General features: G+C 37.7%; 1 protein-coding gene across 1 annotated transcript in view; it reads right to left on the reverse strand.

Annotated features, from left to right (window-relative positions):
- The window catches only part of LOC107595614 (gamma-aminobutyric acid type B receptor subunit 1-like), a 116,894-nt gene that overhangs the window by 93,028 nt on the left and 927 nt on the right, over positions 1-22,939 (reverse strand). The gene's annotated exons all lie outside the window — the stretch shown is intronic.

The raw sequence follows: 22,939 nt of genomic DNA on the forward strand, positions 1-22,939 counted from the left end.
CATGAAAGTCAATGGCTAACGTCAACTGTTTGGTTATCAACATTCTTCAAAATATCTTCTTTTATGTTCAACAGAAGTAAGACATTCATACAGGCTTTGAACAACTTGGGGTGCGTAAATGATAACAGATTTGGTGAACTATCCCTTTAAGGTACTATTATGAACATTTTAGGGATAAATAAGGTACAACGTTGTCCTTCTAAGGGTGCTGACCCAATGATAAGCTGTTGTACTTCTAAAGGTACAATTTGCGCAATTTTTTTCTGAGAGTGTAGCAGCATTGACACTGGCTCTAATAAATCAGTATGATTGGATTAAAGTAGATTTTTACATTGTCTGAAGAAAATGTGAGCAGTGTTTTTCAGCGCAAAACTTGCTATCAACATGCTTGGGTGTTGCTTTTCAGTAGCTAATGTGCTCTGAGTGTTTTTTTACCACAATACTATGCGATTACTAGGGGGTTCTATCTATGGACATTTTGGGTGGTTTGTAGGTGGAACCTCTTACTGGTCCAAGATAAAAGAGTCCACCCTAAAGACAAAGTATACTTCCCTTGTTCGTTTTCCAGTCTGTGGGAACTAATTTTCTCCTTCAGCACATTCTGCTGATGTCCATGCACACATCTGTGTACAGCCCGATATATTGTGCCAACAATAGTGAATATGCGAGTGATTGACCACTTTAAAACAAAGCTCCACTAGTGCGCACCGGTGTATCCACACTGACTCAGTCAATGGAGTGTGCTTTGAAAGGCTTGTGTGCTCAGCTGTGTGCGAGACAGAGTGGAACGAGGAAAATGAAGCACACCTGGGCTTTTAGGTCTGTGATATTCTGGTCTCTAGATAACTTGCTGGGGAAAAAAACTAAGCTGGTTTCGCTGTTGTTTGCAGGTCTCAGCCTGGCCAAGCAGGTGTTTAGGTGGGTGAAAATAGCTGTGTCCATAACCCTGCCAACGGACTAGATAGAAATCAGTTTAGTCTGGATTATGATGCTTTTTCAGCAGGTTATGGTTTGGGTCTCTCCCTTAATATAAGTGTAACTGGTTCTACTTGCACTTTTCTGACCAGGATTCGAACCAGCATCAACCGACGTGGGAAATGGCTAACAAGGATGCTAAAGACCACAGCCTCTAGCATCTAGTGTGCCTCTTTGAGTGCAGGGAAATGAGATTTACCTGCACGGCTCTTACCAGCTGGTCTACATTACATTCACCTCACTAAACCTCACTCCTGGGGTCACGGCCCCAATGTGAGTAAGAGGCATGATTTCTTCCCAAAACAGTTACATGCAAACCCCACCCCACAGCTTATTTCACAGGTCAACTCAATCACACAAGTTACCTGTGAAGAAAAGTTCAGACACCATGGATTCTGTTCAGAGTTCAGAAATATCATGGATGGATCTGATTGTTACAAACTGTAATGCTAATTTTCAGGATGTACAACCAATTATAGGTTACTTTTTATTTTGATAGTCCACTTTAGACATTCTACTAACAGTAGCAGTAGACATTCTACTATTAGTAACTTTCCAACTACATGTCAACTGCCAGTCATTGGAGTATTAGAAGACTGTCTATTTCATATATAACACTTTATTTTGATGGTCCCCCAACTGACATTCTATTGACTTTAAGTAACTTTCCAAGTACATGTCAACTTCTTCTACTAACCCTAAACCTAACAGTCAGCTAATACTGTAATGAGAGTTAGTTGATATGTAGTTACAAAGTTACTTATATAGTTAGTAGAATGTCTAAAGTGGACTATCAAAATAAAGTACTTTCGTTTTCTCAAAATATGCATTTAATAACACCTCATTTTCCAATGATTCTCAAACGATTCGTTCGAAGCTGTTCTAAGATTCAGTCTCTCTAAACCCCTCCTTTCCATGAGCCTCCTCTGCTCTGATTGGTCAGATGGCCCAGTCTGTTGTGATTGGTCTACCGCGTACAGCACATTGCCATAGTTCCGTATTTTGAATGCTCGATACAAAATATAAACATCTATTATTTATCATACTTACAGGTTGATATTCAGAGGAGCAATCTGGTCCAAATAAACTGGGTATTCAGCCGATTTTCAAGAGCAAGTATTTTGTGAATCCTGCGTTGAACTCCCCGAGATTAGAGAAGCAGTCGTCAGTAAAATGGCAGGAATACAAAAAAATATTGGGGTTGTACTGCTGTGGTACAGGAAAAAAATTAATTTCAACCATGACCAATAGTAATAGTGATGACTGCCTTAGAAAACACCAAATACACTTTGTAGAGTACAAAGGTTTCCAGTAAAACAAATAGGGGATCATCAAATGCCCCTCATGGGGATGATCCCTTTGGAAACAGATATTAGATCAATTGTCAATCGTTCCCCAATGTAGCTGCTACACACTGTCTGCTGTCACTTCCTGTGAAATGCACAATGAATGATGGAAAACTGTCACTGACCTCCTCCTCACCATCGACCTGTGCGCTAACTGATAAGTGCGATGAAGGCCTGACAACCTGACTGATGTAAATCTGGGTGGGAGGAGCACGGACCGCCAGGAAGTGAGTGTGTTTGCGCCTTTTAACTAAGGACACATATTCTCTGGGGCAATTCTGCTATGCACGGTCATATTCATTTAGGAAAACTAAACGGAAGTGAGGTAAACTCTTTATTCTCAGCGTAAGCCGCCTTAGTCCTCTGTTAATGCACCTAAATCTGCAGGATTCAAAGGGAAGTTCAAAGATGCCAATTCTGATTCCTGCAAAATCACAGTAGATGTCTGAGCTTGAAAGCTCGGCTGGTGGAATACGTGACCAGACGTTGAGGGATGTAATTTAAGCTGGCAGAAGGTGAAGCCACAGTCAATAATCATTGGGTAAGAGAGAGAAGCCTTGCTGATGTATTCATCCGCCCTGGACTTAGATCTATAGCACATGTGCAAATAGACTGTGATGACCTCAAAACCCCACTATATACACACAAAAACAAGTGCTCTGATAAGTACTCATCGAAGTACTTTTGTATGCCATATGTGCCTTCTGTAAAAAAGACCAGCTTAGTAGGATACTAGTGAATGCTGGGCATCAGACGCTGGCCCACAGGATGTCCTCATCAGGTTTCTTAAGGGATATTTCACCCAAAAATTAAAATTCTGTCATTATTTACTCATCTTCATGCATTAAAAAAATTGTATAACTTTCTTCTGTGGAACACAAAAGGAGATGGAAATGGGTAGAACGAAAGCAAATGCCAGCAAAGGCCAAGCCCCAAAAACGTCATATGCAGTCACAAATATATTTAAACATAACACATGAGGACGTGTTGCACCAGGTTTGACACAATAATGATGCCAAGTCTAAGCTGAAGTACTAAAATCACTAAAACTTTAATAAAAATAAATGTATGCTAAATTGAAATGTGTAAAAAAAAAAAAAAAAGCGAATAAAAATGACAAATTCACATAACAAAATTACTAAAAGGTATACTGAAATTAAAATGACAACTGAAAATATACAAATAAAATCTATGCTATAAATGCTATAAATAAATACTATTAATTATAATGAATAAATATTATAAATTAATACTAAAATAATATAAAAAATACCACTGATTAGTTCTCATATATTTTGTTAATGAATTTTTAAATAAAATTTCACATAAATTCCAGGCAGTAATTTAGAACATGGACTACAATTAATTTAATATAATTTTATATAATATTCTGCTAAAATAAAGAATTTAACAGAATATTATATACAATTACATAAAATTAATCTTACTGACTGATGTTTTAGTGCATTTTCTGCAAATATGGAAAAAATTAAGGGTCTCAATTAAATATGTGCCATGTCACATGGTTAGTGCAAACAGTGTCACGTGACCAGAGCAGATTACTTCCTGTTTGCACCATGAGAAAATGATGGCTGCATCAAAGCTCCGAAACAAAAGGCTAATAACGCATGTTAACATAAATATATGACAAAGATTTTTGGTACATGTTATCTTTAAGGTGTCAAGCATCTATCACAATAATTCAGTTGTATTGCGTGTGGTCATAGAATGAGAAAACATGTTGATGGCAAGAATAGAGACCAGTGGGATAACAATGCATTTATGTATACACATACATCCAATATGAATGTTGCACTAAATTAAAAGTTAAAATGTTACAAATAAATTACAATATTGATGTTGTAATACTGGTAGCACTAATATAACAATTGTATGATATTATTGATTTGACTGGAATATCCTGGAAGGATATTATTGTGTGATGTTACAATAAAGTAACAATTTTGAAATACGTTGATGTTTGTATTTTTTGTTTTTTATCTCAGTATTCCTATCAGTATTGTATAAGGGTTTTTATGCATAATAGTAATCCTAGAATGTGATGAAACAGGTTAAGCTAGCTGGGCTATATATATATACAGTATATAAAAATATTGATGACTGCAGAAATATGTTAATTCAGTGTACACATTATCCCACCAGTCACAATTGTGACACACAAAAAAACACAATTTTCACACACTTTTCCAAAAACTTTTCAAAAAATAATTATTGATTGTTTCAAAGGGTTACTAATCACACATCATTTGGACATGTTCATATCTGGGAAAAATTTGGCATTAAATGGATTAAGGTCTAATATCTGTTTAAATCTTCCGAAAATTCTGACCCAGTGCTCATTTCTTTGTGCTTAAACCCCCTGCCATTTGTTTTCTGTATGTAATACATGATGAGAGCATGTAATTAAAGTAAATAATATACTATCACAAACCTATAGCATGCAGGCTTATTTTTAGAAGCCTCCTGACTGAGTCATCATAAAATTGAAATTGAGACGGTGAGGGGGGGAAATCTGCTCCAAGATACATGGTGCAGCTCACACAGCTCTCATAGTGCCAAAAAAAAGGGAAAAAAATAACTTTACTTGGAGAGACATGAAGCACAAAGACAATCTAGGAAACAGCGCGACACAAACATACACTGACTCCCATGGAGTCGCACGAGTGAACCCAACAGGACACATGCAAACCCATGCTGTGATAAACGCCTACAGAGATCAGAGACGCAGGCCACCGGCAGCAAAGAGGAAGAGAGAGAGAGAGAGAAGACGCAATGTGTAATTCCTCAATCAATGCCATGAGGCATGAGTGTGAGGTGTAACAGACGGCTTACTGACAGAGTGTCTCATAAAAGACTAAAGCCTGGAGCCTCACAACACCACACACATATTAACACAGGGGTGTGACAGTGTCCCGCTTTCCTTCTACATCTCTCTGACATTCCTGGTAATTCATCTATTCTACAAGAACCGCACACTGAAATTTCAACAGTAGTTTCTTTAATGTGCTACCATGCATACAAAACAGAAAAACAAGAGTGCTGTCTTGCTGTCTAGAGCCTACATAAGCAGCTTCCTTCTAAGGCATCCTAACTGTCATTTATATTAGCTTTGTGATTGACTGGACTGAACGTTCTACAGAGGCAGCAACTCGACACGTGCGCCACGAGAAATAGTGATCCTTATGTGAAGCACATGTAAGAGACGATTCACAACGGATTCCAGTCTTTAATGTAAAAAGGGACTGTTTGATTATTTGGCGGCCATCTTGGTGACGCCTCTGAAATGATATTTTCTGTGAGTACAGCTCCTGCCTACTTAAATGTTTGTCAAGATTATATTTCAATCATTTATTTCAAATCTGTGTCTTTCCCTCTAGTGTCTCTTTTCTAAAAGAGTCTGATGTTATCATGTTGCTAATGCTAACAAGCTAATGCCCCAATGCAATGCCCTATAAACATGCATAACACAAAAAGTAGATTTTTAATTAGAAATACAAGTACAGTACATGAGTCAACATTTCTCTCTACTTGTCCAGCGTCTTGTATGATTTTTGTCAATGGGATTGACTTCCACGGATGATACATGCAATGTTGCCTTAAAAAGGCCGAAATGAATTGTCTTACAATTCTTTGCATCAGAAGAGCCTTAAAATACCGTTAAGGTTGGCAATCAAATGTTCATGCTGTAGTAGAATGGATGTGATGAACAGATGGTTATTCTGGTTATTCTTCATTTAGTCTCAGCCTCAGACGGCACGCCCACAGTCCGCTCAGTGACTGTCTGATGCACACTGCTCACAAAACTGGCAAGTGCTGCTCAATCTGATTAAGACGGTATCTACGCCATTTCCGGGGTAACCGCACACAATGTTTTAGACCACTTGGATATAGAGATTTGTTGAGACTGACTTTCAAGCATTCAATTTGCCTGGTTAGAGGTATCAGATCTTTAAAAAAAATGTCCAGAGTAGTCAATAATCTAGTTATCCACAGAACTGCATTGCATATAACAACTTGTTCTCTTGGTTATGTGTGCTAAATAATCAGTACTTGTGGATGGAAACATTTCAACAAAGTCCATCTGTCATTCTGTCAGGCGGTCTCTTCCTGTCTAAGTGGGCGGTTCTTGGCCAGAGAAACTTACAAACTGGACCAGACTTTATGCCACAATTCAAAGTCTATGCAAGATAATATTCTTCATTAAGAGGATATAGTAAACAGCTTAAATTTCAGTCTGTTTCTCACACAAAGCTATCATATGGCTTCAGAAGAATTGGACTACAGCACATAAGTCATAAAGGCCACTTTTATGATACTTCTGTGGTGCTTTAGAGCTCCATTCATTGTGACTGCATGGAAAAGAGCGACAGGTCACGGGGGAATTAAGAATGTGAAACTGTGAAACACTGCGCCCACTGATAATATTGTTTAGATTCATGTGCTGCATTGTTTTGCCACCCAATTTACTAAAGGAATTATGCAAATGCAACAAACACACCCACAAAATTAGAGCTGATTGCTTTGCACCAGACAATTGCACCCTATGAATGGAAATGCACCAAGACAATGACTGAATGGTAAAGTTTTTCAGGTTGAGGTTCTTATATAGGATGTTTAAAAGACTTCTAAAAAAACCTTTGCCTGGCTACAATTACTACTGCCATAATTACTAGAAAATCTACACAAACATCCCTTCCAAAAAGCCCCCATTTACACGGAAATAGTGCTGATGTTTGTGAATCAGGCTCATTCTATTATAAGCCTCATTTGCATCGAAAGGAAGGATGTTTGCTAAGAAAAGAATGACAATGACTTAAAATGATTTAAATAGTAGCCTGCTATACCAGAGTATACCTGGTTAAGTTGAACTGAGGTATGGGTGTGTATGAATAATATGCTTCTTTTTTTTTTGTGGATTTTTCTTTGCTCAAACACATAAAAGTTGTTACAAATAGAGCATAATGGTATAAATGCAAGAAGCTTTACCTAACTCGGTTCGACCTTCACAGCCTTCATAGGTGTGGCCTTTGAAGTCAACGCCCTTCAAAGGATGCAGCCCCTGAATTGGGATGCAGTTTCTGAGTAGGAAAATCTTTTGAATAAGTAATTACGATCTTTAAAAAAGTATGTGCCATATAGTATGAATGTATGTGGCATGAACATTGTCCAGATATACAACATTTGCAATGTTGTCATTGGCATGTGACCTACAGCGTCACTTGTGTTGCTTCACTGCCATTCACAGATCTTCTCCTATGGCCTCATGGGATAGTAAAAATTCCACTGGATGCTCACTTCAGAATCTCACTGGAAATAACAAGTCATCCATAGACTTGTTGCCTACTGTTTTAGGAATACTGTGAATTCTGACTCTTTTCACACAGTTTTTTTGCCGACTACATAGTGATTCTAGATGCAGCCTAGGTCATCAGTATTGCTAGAAACTTCCAGACAGGTGTGTTGAGGCCAGTTGGAGCTAAACTCTACAGGAACATTGCCCTCCATGAGCAGGACTGGACACCCTTGGTTTAATTTAAACAGTCAATGAAAAGCAAAAGTATCACATTAACATTGACAAGGGTCACCTTGACTTGTTTTTGAGAGTTTATAGTTTACATGGTGTCAACAGAGATTCTAGTCGTACATGAAGTGCCTGACCCTTCTTCTTCACTCCACCAGTCCTTCATCTAGCCGAGTAAGTCTGAATAAAAGCAACAGTCCTCTTTACTTCTCTCCCCAGCAGGTGGCAAGTCCTTCATATAGGCCTTTTGAAGGAACTCCACAATCCGCCGGAGCCCCTGTTGCCTGAGTTAAGAGTCCTGAGGCCAGATGTGAGGAAGACTTAATCTCCTCCGCCACTGGGCTTTAAAAGGCCACCTGGAATGTATTGTACCTCAACTCGATCCCATGAGGGCCAGAAAGGCTTTGGGCAGGCAGCACCGTATTCACATTACTGCAGCGGAAAGCATGAAGGCATGAATGTGGCAGCTCCAGTCGGCTTTAAACACCACGGCAATGCCATCAAGGCTATTGTGTGCAATAAAAATTAAAAGTGGGAGCCACTCAAATGCATGGAGAGAACGGTGGCATGCGGAGACTTTGTGGTGACCGACGCACACATTTAGTATGTGTACACACAAACATGAGCCAACAAACAAAACCTGTGATAAGGGGAGAAGTACACACAAAGCAAACAGCAAACTGGGGCTAATGCATTCTGGGTCAAATTAGGCATCCAGCCAATGATAATAAGAATTTGGAGAGTGCATCAAATGCGGTCTTAAATGAATTCCCTTCGGACGTTTAAAGCAAAACCCAGGCAGCAGTTTGACAGAAGCACCTCTGAGCTTTTTTGGGAGAATATAATACATGAAATTTCCCAACCTGACAGATATTGCAATAACATAAACGCTAAAATGTACACATTTTTGAAAGCATATCTACAAAATTAAAACATCCATACATCTTATAACAAGAAGCGTGATAGAATGGCTTACTAATGTTGCAAAGTTTCTTTTGTCATGTTCACGTAAAGCCAATAAATGTGATAAACACCGATACCAAAAGGCATGCAAAGGCACCATAATTAGATGCCAAAGGCATGCAAAGGCATGCAAAGAACACCATAATTAGAAGTTCAACTGCCTAAATCAGTAGTCCCAAGACTAAAAAGATTATTTAGACAACTTCAAAGCTAAAATAATGCATTTTTGTATAGAGGAATTCATATAATTGCTTTAATTAAAAAAAGCACTTCACCTTTGGGAAGTTGAAGTAAAATAAAATATAAATTGAGATGAAAGACTTCACTAAAATGAAAACTAAAAATGCTGCCTAACTGGAATAAAGTTTAAATATTAAACTGACTAAGCTAAAACTGACATACAAATGCATTAAAGCTAAATAGAAATACTTAAAATATATATATAAATGTCAAAAGCACATAACAAAATGACTAAAACTTAAACTAAAATTGAAACTTAAAAGCTCATTCAAAAGCAAATACATACAGGTGCATCTCAATAAATTAGAATGTAATGGAAAAGTTCATTTATTTCAGTAATTCAACTCAAATTGTGAAACTCGTGTATTAAATAAATTCAATGCACACAGACTGAAGTAGTTTAAGTCTTTGGTTCTTTTAATTGTGATGATTTTGGCTCACATTTAACAAAAACCCACCAATTCACTATCTCAACAAATTAGAATATGGTGACATGCCAATCAGCTAATCAACTCAAAACACCTGCAAAGGTTTCCTGAGCCTTCAAAATGGCCTCTCAGTTTGGTTCACTAGGCTACACAAGCATGGGGAAGACTGCTGATCTGACAGTTGTCCACAAGACAATCATTGACACCCTTCACAAGGAGCCACAAACATTCATTGCCAAAGAAACTGGCTGTTCACAGAGTGCTGTATCCAAGCATGTTAACAGAAAGTTGAGTGGAAGGAAAAAGTGTGGAAGAAAGTGAATTGGTGGGTTTTTGTTAAATGTGAGCCAAAATCATCACAATTAAAAGAACCAAAGACTTAAACTACTTCAGTCTGTGTGCACTGAATTTATTTAATACACGAGTTTCACAATTTGAGTTGAATTACTGAAATAAATGAACTTTTCCACGACATTCTAATTTATTGAGATGCACCTGTAATATACTATAATAGCATAATACTATATAAATAATACCAAAATAATACTGTTATTGCCTCGTAGAGTCGCTAGAATCAGTTTGAATCTGTTTCTGAATCGAAATCATTTCATGAAAGCAAAAGTTGGTTCTGTCGTTTCTGAACACTGAAAACTGTTGCAAAGCTTCTATTTGCAGTGCTGTGTTTAACACTTAAACCAGGCTAATAAATCTTCCTATTAGCTCAGCGGCTGATTTGTTCAGTGCTGGATTTATTAGCTTAGTCACTTCCTTCCTCACTTCCTCCTTTTCTTACCCTCAGCTGGTCTATCACACCCACAGTCATTTCGAGCAAATTATTGGAACAATTAAATAGCAAGTTCATTCAGACTACAAAGCACCTCAAATATGAGGTCATTGCCGCAATCTACATCCTCCAACTTTACGGTTGGTCAATACTTGGGTGAAAGGCCATATAAATACAGAGTAAAATACTTTAGTCAGCAGTGTTTAAGGTGTCCCTTTTGTCTAAGCTTGACCAAACCTGTCAGTTATTCCCTCTTTCATGCACACACACATTTTTCTTTGACTTTTCATTGACCGTTACTTTAATATTGAGTAAGACTAAGTATGATTTTTATTTTTTAAAGACATTATTACTTTTATTCAGCAAGGATACATTAAATTGGTCAGCAATAACAGTAAAGCAATTTATAATGTTAAAAAGATTTCCATTTCTAATAAATTCTGTTCTTTTTAACATTCTATTCTTCGAAGAATCCTAAAAAAAAAAAAAAGTTCCACAAAGACTGGAATAATGGCTGCTGAAAATTCAGCTTTGCCATCACAGAAATAAATTAAATTTGTAAAAAAATATTAAAACAGTTATTTTAAATGGCAATAATATTTCACAAAATGACTGTTTTTACTGTATTTTTAATCAAATAAATGCAGCCTTGGTGAGCATAAGAAACTTCTTTCAAAAACATTTAAAAAATCTGCTCAACGGTAGTGTATAATGATATTTTTTACACTAAGCCAAAACCTCACACAAACTTTTTGCATTTTTACGTCTATAAAAAATTTAAATAAAAAAATAAATATTTTCTATTTTTTTTATAAGCTGTTTGCTGGTATACACAATTGTCTGGTCACCACAACGTAGGTGATTTCAGGTTATACTATATTTTTCTACTGAATGTAGGCTAAATCTGAGCCTTATGATTCCTGAGTTTCTCTCTCTCACTCTCTTTCTATCCTGCTGCTCCTTATCTCCATCTGGTCTTGGGTTTACCGTCAATTGCCAGCTCGCTCGCTCTCACTCTCTCTCTCCTTCCCTCTTGTGCAGATCTGGCTTAGGACACAAACACCATTATCTTTGCAAAATGCGCCCACATTTTAAGCTTTAAAACCATAATGTTAGCATAATGTTAGAGAAAACCTGGCCACAGAGTCAACGTCCAATGCAACAGCTGGCCATTAATCATACCGTAGTTTTACAAAACACACAGCGAAGCCTATTATCAGCCATTTTAAAGGAATAATGCTGAACAAACGTTAGAGTCCCTGTGTAAGGGCCTGATAAGAGAGCACATCACCACAGTACGTGTCTCACAGGCTAGGCATACTAATGAAAGACTCTAAACAAGCGGCAAAGCCCCTGCAATATGTCATTAGCCATGTTTGCTAAGGAAAGCATGACTATTACTATTGTTAATACATAGTGTTAGGGATTTAAACAAACCCTTATGCCCCAAAAATGGTAATGTCTTGACAACACACAAACACCATTATCTTTGCAAAATGCGCCCACATTTTAAGCTTTAAAACCATAATGTTAGCATAATGTTAGAGAAAACCTGGCCACAGAGTCAACGTCCAATGCAACAGCTGGCCATTAATCATACCGTAGTTTTACAAAACACACAGCGAAGCCTATTATCAGCCATTTTAAAGGAATAATGCTGAACAAACGTTAGAGTCCCTGTGTAAGGGCCTGATAAGAGAGCACATCACCACAGTACGTGTCTCACAGGCTAGGCATACTAATGAAAGACTCTAAACAAGCGGCAAAGCCCCTGCAATATGTCATTAGCCATGTTTGCTAAGGAAAGCATGACTATTACTATTGTTAATACATAGTGTTAGGGATTTAAACAAACCCTTATGCCCCAAAAACAATTTTCTTAATTAGTATTTTTGTCTTGTTCTCCAGTAAAAACATTGAAACCTTCTTATAGTAAGATGGGTTAACCTGTGTTGAAAATAATAAAACATTGATATTAATAGGCCTATAAGAGAACATAAAAATTATATATATAAATATTTAATAAAAGGGAAAAAATACTTGTTTACAGACATTCATTTTTCTTACTCCATTGGATTGATTTAAGCCAAAAGTCTATGATTAAATGCATTTCCAGATGATGTAAAAAAAAAAAAGAAAGAAAAAAAAGAACATGCTAAAGACACTCAACACTGCATAGCAACATAACAATATCTCACAACCTCCCAGAACACACTAGCAACACCCTAGCAACCACAAATACATTTATAATACACATAACAGCTGCATAACAGCATAATAATGTCTTAGCAACCACATAGCAGTGCACAAAAACATATGTTAGCAACTGCATAGAACATAATGTCTTGACAAAAACCAGAACACAACACCTTATAGCAAACACCCAAAACACCTTCATAACAACACGGCAGTGCCTTGGCAATCAACTAGAACAAACTAATAACACCCTAGCAACCACAAAAAGCATTCATACTACAGTTAGCAACTGCATAGTAACATAGTAATGTCTTGACAAAACCCAGAACACACTAGCAACACCCTAACAACCACCTAGAACACCTTAACAACTGCACAGCAACAGGGCAATGCCTTGGCAACCAACCCAAGCAACCATATAGCAATGCCCAAAACATGGTAATGTCTTGACAATCCCCAAAACACACAGTAACAGGGAAATGCACCAAAACACAACAGCAATTGTATAGCAACATGGCAATGCCTCTGTAACCAACCAAAACACCCTAGCAATTGTATTACAGCAATGCACACAACAAAGTAATGTCTTGACAACCCCCAGAACACACTAGCAACACCCTAATAACCGCCTACAACACCCTAGTAACCACATACTCTAGCAATTCACAAAAAAAAAAAATATGTCAACTGCATAGCGACATAATGTCTTAACAAAACCCAGAACACAATAGCAACACCCTAGCAACCACGCAGAACACCTTAACAACTGCACAGCAACAGGGCAATGCCTTGGCAACCAACCAGGACACCATAGCAAACGCATAGCAATGCACACTACATTGTATTGTAGCAATGCACACAACATAATATGTCTTGACAATCCTCAAAACACACTAGCAACACCCTAGCAACTAGCCTACACAGCAACATGGCAATGCCTTGACAGCCAAACAGAACACACTAATGACACCACAGCAACCACAAAAACATTCACAATACAGTTAGCAACTGCATAGCAGCATAATAATGACATAACAACTGCATAGCAATGCACAAAACATTCATAGAACACCCTAGTAACCACATACCTTAGCAATGCACAAAAAAAATCATAATATGTTAGCAAATGCATAGCAACATAATAATGTCTTGACAAAACCCACAACACACTCAGAACACCATAGCAACCACATAGCAATGCACAAAACATAGTAATGTCTCGACAACCTCCCAAAACATACTAGCAACACCCTAACAACCACGCAGAACACCGTAACAACTGCACAGCAAAAGGGCAATGCCTTGATAATCAACCATAACACACTAGCAACCACCCAGGGCACTATAGCAACCACAATGCACAAAAACATTCATAGTATGTTTGCATCTGCATAGCTACACAGTAATGTCACGGCAACCCCCAGAAAACACCAGAAAGACCTTAGCAACATAGAATCATGGCAGTGAATATTGCATGGGCAAGAACAACTCAAAAATTCTTTAGAAAATATAAAAATGTAGTTTTATTATTGTTGAATTGTGATTACACTGAAAGTGTGGATCTGAAATGTGGTGTTGTAGACTACAGAGAAACTTTGTGTTTGATCAACTACTGATGTGACAAAATGCTCTCACTCTAGCAGTTACTAGAATGCTTCTAGAGTAAAGGTTCAGCACTGATGGACAGTTTCCTAACAACATCCTCTTCTCCATAGCAAATGCATAGCAACATAATAATGTCTTGACAAAACCCACAACACACTCAGAACACCATAGCAACCACATAGCAATGCACAAAACATAGTAATGTCTCGACAACCTCCCAAAACATACTAGCAACACCCTAACAACCACGCAGAACACCGTAACAACTGCACAGCAAAAGGGCAATGCCTTGATAATCAACCATAACGCACTAGCAACCACCCAGGGCACTATAGCAACCACAATGCACAAAAACATTCATAGTATGTTTGCATCTGCATAGCTACACAGTAATGTCACGGCAACCCCCAGAAAACACCAGAAAGACCTTAGCAACATAGAATCATGGCAGTGAATATTGCATGGGCAAGAACAACTCAAAAATTATAAAATTTATAAAATAATGTAAAAAAATGTAGTTTTATTATTGTTGAATTGTGATTACACTGAAAGTGTGGATCTGAAATGTGGTGTTGTAGACTACAGAGAAACTTTGTGTTTGATCAACTACTGATGTGACAAAATGCTCTCACTCTAGCAGTTACTAGAATGCTTCTAGAGTAAAGGTTCAGCACTGATGGACAGTTTCCTAACAACATCCTCTTCTCCACTCTCAGAGGACGGCCAAAATTGAGCTGACCTGTGCACCAGAAACGGCTCCATCGCTTTAAATTGCATCCAAGCACTGAATATAGTTGATAGACTCCAATCAATTCTGCCACTGAAGCTGTTCCCTGCCATTGATTTTTGAAATTAATATTATAGAGTGCTTACTGTCCTCCTATTTATAACACATTTAGATGCTTTTCTAGTCCAAAACCAGAAAATAATTATTCCCCTGTATACTGAAGCCAAAATCCACAGGCTTGCGTAAAGACTTTGCTTGTCTTTGACAGAAAAGCTTGATCAAACATACAGACAGAGCACTGCATTTATGTGCTCACACTGTCCGTCTTAAAAAAAAAAAAAATCAATATGCCACATTGAAATAGCCTATTTTTGCAGCCACTATCTACAAATCCCAGATGCCAGGTCTGGAGAAAGACGTGGAGAGGAAGGAAACGGCGAATGGAATCAGGAAACGAGAGATAGTGGAAGAGGAAATAGAGACGGAAGGCAATGAGGGATGGGATTAGAGCATTGATATGAATCATATTAGCGTCTCAATAGAGTGTTCGAGCCGAGCTCGCAATACAAATTACTGCTGGGAAAGGCTAAGAATGGGCTTAGGTAGCTGACCCTCCGGATTTCAAAGCACCATTGATGCGCTAAGTTGCTCCTCCTCCCTGCGGCAGGCAGGTTCAGTGCTGGTGTGATAGTGAGAGCGGTTTATCAGCAGTGTCAAGCCTCCAAGCATCACACCGAGAGTGAAAGCTCACACAGAACAACAGGAAAATGAATGCAGCATTGGTTGAATCAAAAGCATTTCCTGTAGGGCTTCCTCAAAGCATGTCTAGTGATATAAGGAGGCCTGTTGGGCATCTGTCCGAACAGAAGCAACCCTGGAGGTATCAGTCAATCTGAATGTGACATAACAGTGTATGAAATGGAAAACGAGAAAGTACATCAGATTTCAGTCTATGTCAGCGAATCAGAGGGGGTGGGCGAGAATGTACAAAGGTGTAGGACTCATCGCGCCATTGTCTGTTCCTCATCCTCTGAGGGCTCATTGTCCTGACCTCACATGTCACTCAAGGAAGTGCATTTACCTGCCGACTGTGCGCTGCAACCCATAACGCGGTTCAATCTGTCAAGCCTCCAGTAATTTGAACGCTCGCCGCACCACTCTGCAATGGTTACAAACCTCAAACCAAATAGGTGAGGAACAAGTTAATTAGCCTGTCCATCAGCAAGTGTTTCTTCGCCGTTAAAGCGCCGCTGAAATGGCCATGTTAGCCGAAGCAGCTCTTGATCCGGGGAGTTATTTCAGCCTTTCTTCACCTGGCTTTAGTCAGCAATCAAGCAGAGTGGATGGCCTGGTGAAGTGTCCCCTTCCAGTGATCCGTCTTGTCAGTCAGCACAGTGTGTGTCTACTGCAGGAGTTGGCCAGTCACTCACTGTGTAAATCTGCATATAAGTGAAGAGCGACGAGTCACTTTAAGTAATACCTATGCTGAAGTTTATGCTTGGAATACTACTTTCTTGAAGCTGTTCTAAGTGATCTATTTGAAATTTCAGGAAGAAAATGTCATTGTTTGACTGATCTCACTGAATTAGATGTCTTGAAATATCACTCAGACAGCCTTAGTCTCTACAACAATTTGTGGATGGAAACTTTGTTTAGCCAGTCAGAAGACTTTTGACAACTTCTTTGCTTTCTGACTATAAAGGTCTCAACGGTTTGGGAAAGAGGGGGCATGTCTAATTCAGTGGCTAAAGGTTTGTTCACACCAAAGATGATAATGGTCTCTATAAAGTTTCAATAATCGTTCTAATCGTTAGAATAGTCCACTCCACAGCTATAACGACAATGACAGAGCGGAACGATATAATTGGAATCACTTTCAGAACAATTTTTTTCCAGCTTGTGAACAATAAAAGTGTTGACAGCCAATCAGAATTTACTTTAATCTGGTGGAACTTTTTTGAATGGCAAACAACACTTACACTACCTTTAATCGACACTTCTGGACATATTGTGAAAGATTGATTGTCTTTGTAATGTTTAATTGAAAAATATATCTTGTTCCACCTTTGAAATGACTTTACATTTCCATCTTCAAGGCAGTGTGAGTAGGAAAAAAACACGCATGTAATAGTTCTACAACACAATATTAAAACTAGGGCTGCCGGAAAAGACCTGTTCACACCAAGAACGATAATGACTATTACAATATTTATATCAAAATCAGTTTTGTTTTTTGCTGTTCTTGTTCTATTTACATGTGTCACAGTCTTCAGCGGGTGTGCCCAGGAGGGCCACCAGATGACTGTGTTCGGTGAGCACATGGCTTGTGTTGTGTTGTCTGTTGCCATGTGCTCTCTCCTGTCTATTGTCTTGCCCCTCCCATCTTGTTACCTCGTTATTGTTTAAGTTGCTCAACCTGTGTCTCCTTCGTTAGGTTCCTATTTATTCTCCTGGTGTCGGTCATCCTGTGCTAATCCGTCATTTCTCATTGTGTGTGTTTTGTGTGTCTGCATGTGGTGCAGCTTTAGGCCTGCCTGTCTGTGTTTCCCCCTCGGGGTGGTTTGAGTTTGTTTTTGTTTCATTTTTATTATTAAAACAAATAACCATTTCTCCTGCACTTGAGTCCTCACTTCATCTACCCGCACGCACCGTGACAACATGGCTTTAATCAGCAGATGTTTTCAGTATGCTAAGTTTCGAGCACATCTGAACAGTGAATCTAGCTAGTGTAATCTTTCAAATCTAACAGTGAATTTAGCTAATGTAGTACAATAAAATCAGCACGGTCTCTTTCACTGCAACTTCCAATTAGGCACGACAATGTTGTCAACTAGCGCTGGATACCTGAGGTAATTTTATGTTAGACTGTTTGCTGTACAGAAATTCTCAACTTCGTCTGCCTTTTTAAATGCACAAGCTATTTAAATTCTAATTAATTCTGATTATCTGTCAGTTTTTTTTATTGTTCATCAGCTGGGGAAAAAATGGTTCTGAAAGTGATCCCAATGATATTGTTCCTATATATCGTTATCATTATACAGTAGTCGTGGTGTTAACTCTACTATTCTCTTAAATTCAGAACAATTTTTAGAACTTTATTTTTATAGTTATTGTTCTTGGTGTGAACGGGCCTCAAGCGGGTACAGCTGGACCTTATGTTCTGGGCATTGAGCTTGAGTGGGGGCCAGTATTGGATCGCTGGAAAACAATCGCAATTTTAACCAAGCGAAAGTAGTGTAGCAAACTAGGGTAGCAAACTGAGAATGTGATTGGGTGCGTATTCAGATTTTTTCCACTTAAAACCCTTTGATTAAGATCAAATTAACCTAGTTGCTGCCCCGTTGGCTTCAATGTTTGCACTTTGAATAATGGTGAATATTTGAGAGGTCATGGTTGTGTTGGTGGCATTTCACTCATGAAGGCGATCCAAAATGGGGTTTGCTGAAGCAATGTCCTTTAAGTCAACACAAAATCGAAATGGACTCCATTTACTTTTTAACGCACATTTTTGGTTTTATTGTGCATGATTCACTGGTGTGCATTGTTCATAATAAAAAAATGTTTGCCTTTGTAAACTTCTATCAAACTGTGATAACGTGCTCATCTGCCTCTGAATCTGAAATAACTTTCCTTTTTAAATGATTCTATGAATCCCTCTTACTTTCAGCCCTTTGCCTCCAACCGCCAGGCTCCATATGCACACATTTAATGATCCAATGAATAAACTCAATTCCCATCTGAAAACATTGCGGTTTGTGAACACTGTTTCACGTTCAAGTCAAGTCAAGTCAAATTTATTTGTACAGCGCTTTTCACGATACAAATCATTGCAAAGCAACTTTACAGCAAATTAAGTTTCTACAATATTTAGTGGTAGCTTATCAGTGGTGACTGTCAATTAATGTACATATGGCAAAAATGCACGGAAAAATCAATTAAAGACTTAATAAAACAGACGATGAACACTATTAACAGCAATTATTATATCATGCAATCAAACTTATAGCAAAATGTGGTAGTTTTCTATATGTTGTTTCAGGGTTGGCATCATCTGAGGTCCTCTGAGGGGTTGGCATCATCTCTTCTCAGGTGTTCTGGATCCAGACCGAAGCTTGTGTAAATCCTAGTTACCACGTGATGTCAATCCCGTGGCAAAAACAGAGAAACAAGTAGAGACATAATGTGGGTACAGGATCTAATAGGCATGTTGTTGGTTTAGATGCAGTGATAAGTTTATTTACCTCTTCTTGTCCTATAGTTGTAAAGCACTGCAGTTTATCTTTTGGTGCGATGAATGAAGCTGAAGTATTATACGCTGTAGAATCTACATTTGTTATTGTATTTCTGATGTTATCTATTTTATCAGTGAAGAAATTCATAAAGTCATTACTATTAAACTGTGCGTGAATATTTAGATCGGGTGGCGTCTGGTTATTTGTTAATCTAGCCACTGTGCTAAATAAAAACCTAGGATTGTTTTGGTTATTTTCTATGAGTTTGTGGATATGCTCGGCCCTGGCAGCTTTTAGAGCCTGTCTATAGCTGGACATACTGTTTTTCCACGCAATTCTAAAAACTTCCAAGTTAGTTTTTTTCCATTTGCCCTCAAAACGACGAGTTTTTTTCTTGAGAGAATGGGTATTACTGTTGTACCATGGCACAGTACGTTTTTCTCTAAGTTCATGTGTACTTGTTGGTACACAGAGCAGTTGAGATAAATCAGGCAGGTTATTTGTGAATCTGTCTTTGGTGGCTGGAACAATAGTTCTGCCCTGATGATAACATTACGTTCACATTAATAGCAGACACTGTGTACATGCTTCGACAGGCCATGATCTTTTTCATAAACTATCTGTGAATCCAAACAAAATGTTTGACCATTGGGCAAATACATTGTGGACACTTCAAACAATTACAGTAATTAACATGCGGGGCTGCATCTTCTTGTTTAAACTGATGAACCACATAAGCATTCGGTGTGTGTCCCAATTAATTTCTATCTATCTATCTATCTACAGTGCAAGTTTAATATCTGTATATCTTCTACTCTAACTGTATTTTTATTGCTGCAACTCTCTTGCTCTAGATGCATAAATAGCATTCCATCAGGAGATCCACATGGACATGATAAAAAACTTTATTATTCATCATTCCTCTAATTAAGAGAGTTCGTTAACTCACTCTCTGGGCCCTGGGGGGGTTATTTTGCTGATGAACACATAAGTAGTATGCAATGGAAATGCCAATTAACTCCATTTACGCTTCCAGACACTCTACCCCTGCATAAAGACAGCCTGCAATAAAAATACCTCAACAGAAAGACAAATTCCTCATATTACCAGTAAGATATAGGCCTACCATCCAAACACAAATGTGAGAAAAGAAATCACTCTCATGCACACATATATGCATGAAATGTGCAGTAGTCTACATGTAATGGGCAAAATAAATACAAACATGGTCATTTAACACTGAAAACCTATGGAGCTGCAAAGGTGAGTCACACACTAGGTTGATTGTTACTTTGCAGTATGTGTCAGCTATAAAGGAGATCTGAATGTTAGCATTTTAATACTTGAGCCTTCAAAGCAATACCAGGCACATAACATAGTGCCAGTGAGGCTGAATAGCCTGTGCTTAAATTACAGGTGCATCAGTCACAAAGCTATCAAATTACTTAAAATGTCAAGGAGAACATCTCAGAAATAACAACAATATGCCAGACATGCACCAGTGGCATCAGTGACATAGAATAGCGACTGAAAGTTGGCACTTACTGACAGAGGCGGCCTTCACAGCATGATTGCTAAATGCCACAAAAGTACGGCTTAAATAAAACTCACAGAATTGAATTGGCACCTCTGTGTCCCAGAAGAACATACAAAGTTAAGTTTCACAAAGGAAGATTTTACAAAGCTGCAGCTCAAAAAATGCTTGTAAAGCCAGTATATGAGGAGCACAAAACCCACAAAAGAAATTTGGTTTGATGAGTGACCTTTCACTCTGTTACCTACATCCAGACAGGCTTAATGTTTGGAGAAAGCCAAACCCACTTGTTAAACTTGGTCATGGTCAAATAATTGTATGGGATAATAGATCTTATGAAGGTCATTAGGTCTCATGATTCCACAGGATTGTTGTATAACAGCCCAGGAATATTAGATTTTAGAAGACCATATACCCTCAATGTTGCAGACATCTTTCCCTCTTTATATTCCCACTTGTATTAAAGTTGACACATCATTTCCACCTTCATTACTCAAAGAATTACCCTCTTAAATAGTGCAATTTCACACTACACACAGTTTAGGACGTGTTAAACAGAATTCAAGAAGAAACGAAGCCATTGCCAAGGCAAAGAGTGGTCCTGCCCTTTATGAGGACCTTGATGTTTCTGTTACTTAACCCTATAATAAACAAATTACTTAACAACAATTAAATGATTCATTATAAGTAAGAGCTTCCGACTACTTGCAAGAATACATACAAAAAATCAACAAAACTCCAAAATAAAGGTTCCAAAAGGTATTTTTTCTGCAGTGATGCCTTTGAAGAACCATTCTGAGTTCCTCAAAGAACCTTTTAATGAACATTCTAACAGAATCATTTTTTTTTCTTAGTGTGAAGAACATTTCTTAAATAACCTTTTTCCACTACAAAGAACCTTTTGTGAAATGGAATCCATGGGTTCCATGGATATTAAAGGTTCTTCATGGAACCATCGATGCCAATAAAGAATCTTTATTTTTAATAGGGTGGCATTCAGAATTGCCCACCCAGACAACACTGTAAAATGTTTTGTAAAAAGGTTATGCACACTGACAATGTGCCATGTTGTAATATCTAAATCGATTGGTCTAATTCAAGTCAAAAATATTATTTAAGATGACTGAATATTAGGTTGCACCAATACATTAAATTTTTAGTGTCAGATCAGAAAAAGAAAATTAATATCAGTAACAACTGCACATTTTCACTCTTTACAATGCATGAAGCACATACTGACACTCATGCATAACATACATTTCAATCAAATTCACAACTGTAGCACAATACCCCAGATTATGTTTTACATCAATATTCACAACAATCAAAACCACTCAACCGCCACCCTCTCCTCTTCATCTGCCTCTCTTTTTTATAGTGTTCCTCAACCATTTTTCCCCCCAGGGTTCCTGTTGCAGGACCCTCAAACACTGCAGAATTTAGATGTCTCCTTTATTTGACATAAAGCATTTTACTGATCAATGATCAATGAAAACAAGCGTTTTATCCAATAGTGTAGTGTTGAGGCCCTCCAAGACCTGGATCAAGAAATATTGAATGATATAAGTGTTTCTCAACCCTGTTCCTGAAAAATACATATTTTGGATGGCTTTCCTGTCTCCCTTATCCTAATCTCAACATAAAAATATACAGTGAAGAAGGTAGAAGTATTACATTATGTCATTTTAGGGACTACACAATTTACATTTCCTATTTTTATGCTGTTAAATTATATAATGTTAAAATACCAATGTATTTGAGTTCAAAATTACTGCAAAATGTACTGATAACAACAGCTGATACAATGGAAGCCCACATGATCACCCACAATGTAAAACTGTTGTTTATACTCACTGGAGTGTGTTTTACAAGAAAATACTATTTCAGTCTTTATAATTCCAAATTTCACATTTAATTCAATGTGTTACTTTTCCCGATACTTTGTAATTATTTGTGATATGTACTATTCATTTCTGAATTTCTGCAATTTTCTTCAGTGCACATGCAACCCGACTATGATGCTATAAACTAAACATCATACATTTTTAAATAATAATAATAGTTCAAATTAAAAAGTAATAAAATGCATCTTTGATGGATCACACAGGGAATTTAATTTTTAAAAAATATATATTTCACTGCAAAACAGCCTATGCGTGGTCTTCAATATAATAAAAATAAATCTCTTTAAATAAGGTAATTAAGATTTATTAAGACTCATTAATAAACGTTTACAATTTTACAGTGGGGAAAAAAAGAAAAAGAAAAAGAAAGAAAAACAAAGTTCAACAAGGAGAGGAGCTTGCACACATAATGGTAGACACGGCTCAAAAAAATACTTTATTTAAAGGCCAAAAATAAAAAGAG

The sequence above is a fragment of the Sinocyclocheilus grahami genome, unplaced genomic scaffold (assembly GCF_001515645.1).
Source record: "Sinocyclocheilus grahami isolate Dianchi unplaced genomic scaffold, SAMN03320097.WGS_v1.1 scaffold205.1, whole genome shotgun sequence".
In the NCBI taxonomy this organism is placed as follows: Eukaryota; Metazoa; Chordata; class Actinopteri; order Cypriniformes; family Cyprinidae; genus Sinocyclocheilus; species Sinocyclocheilus grahami.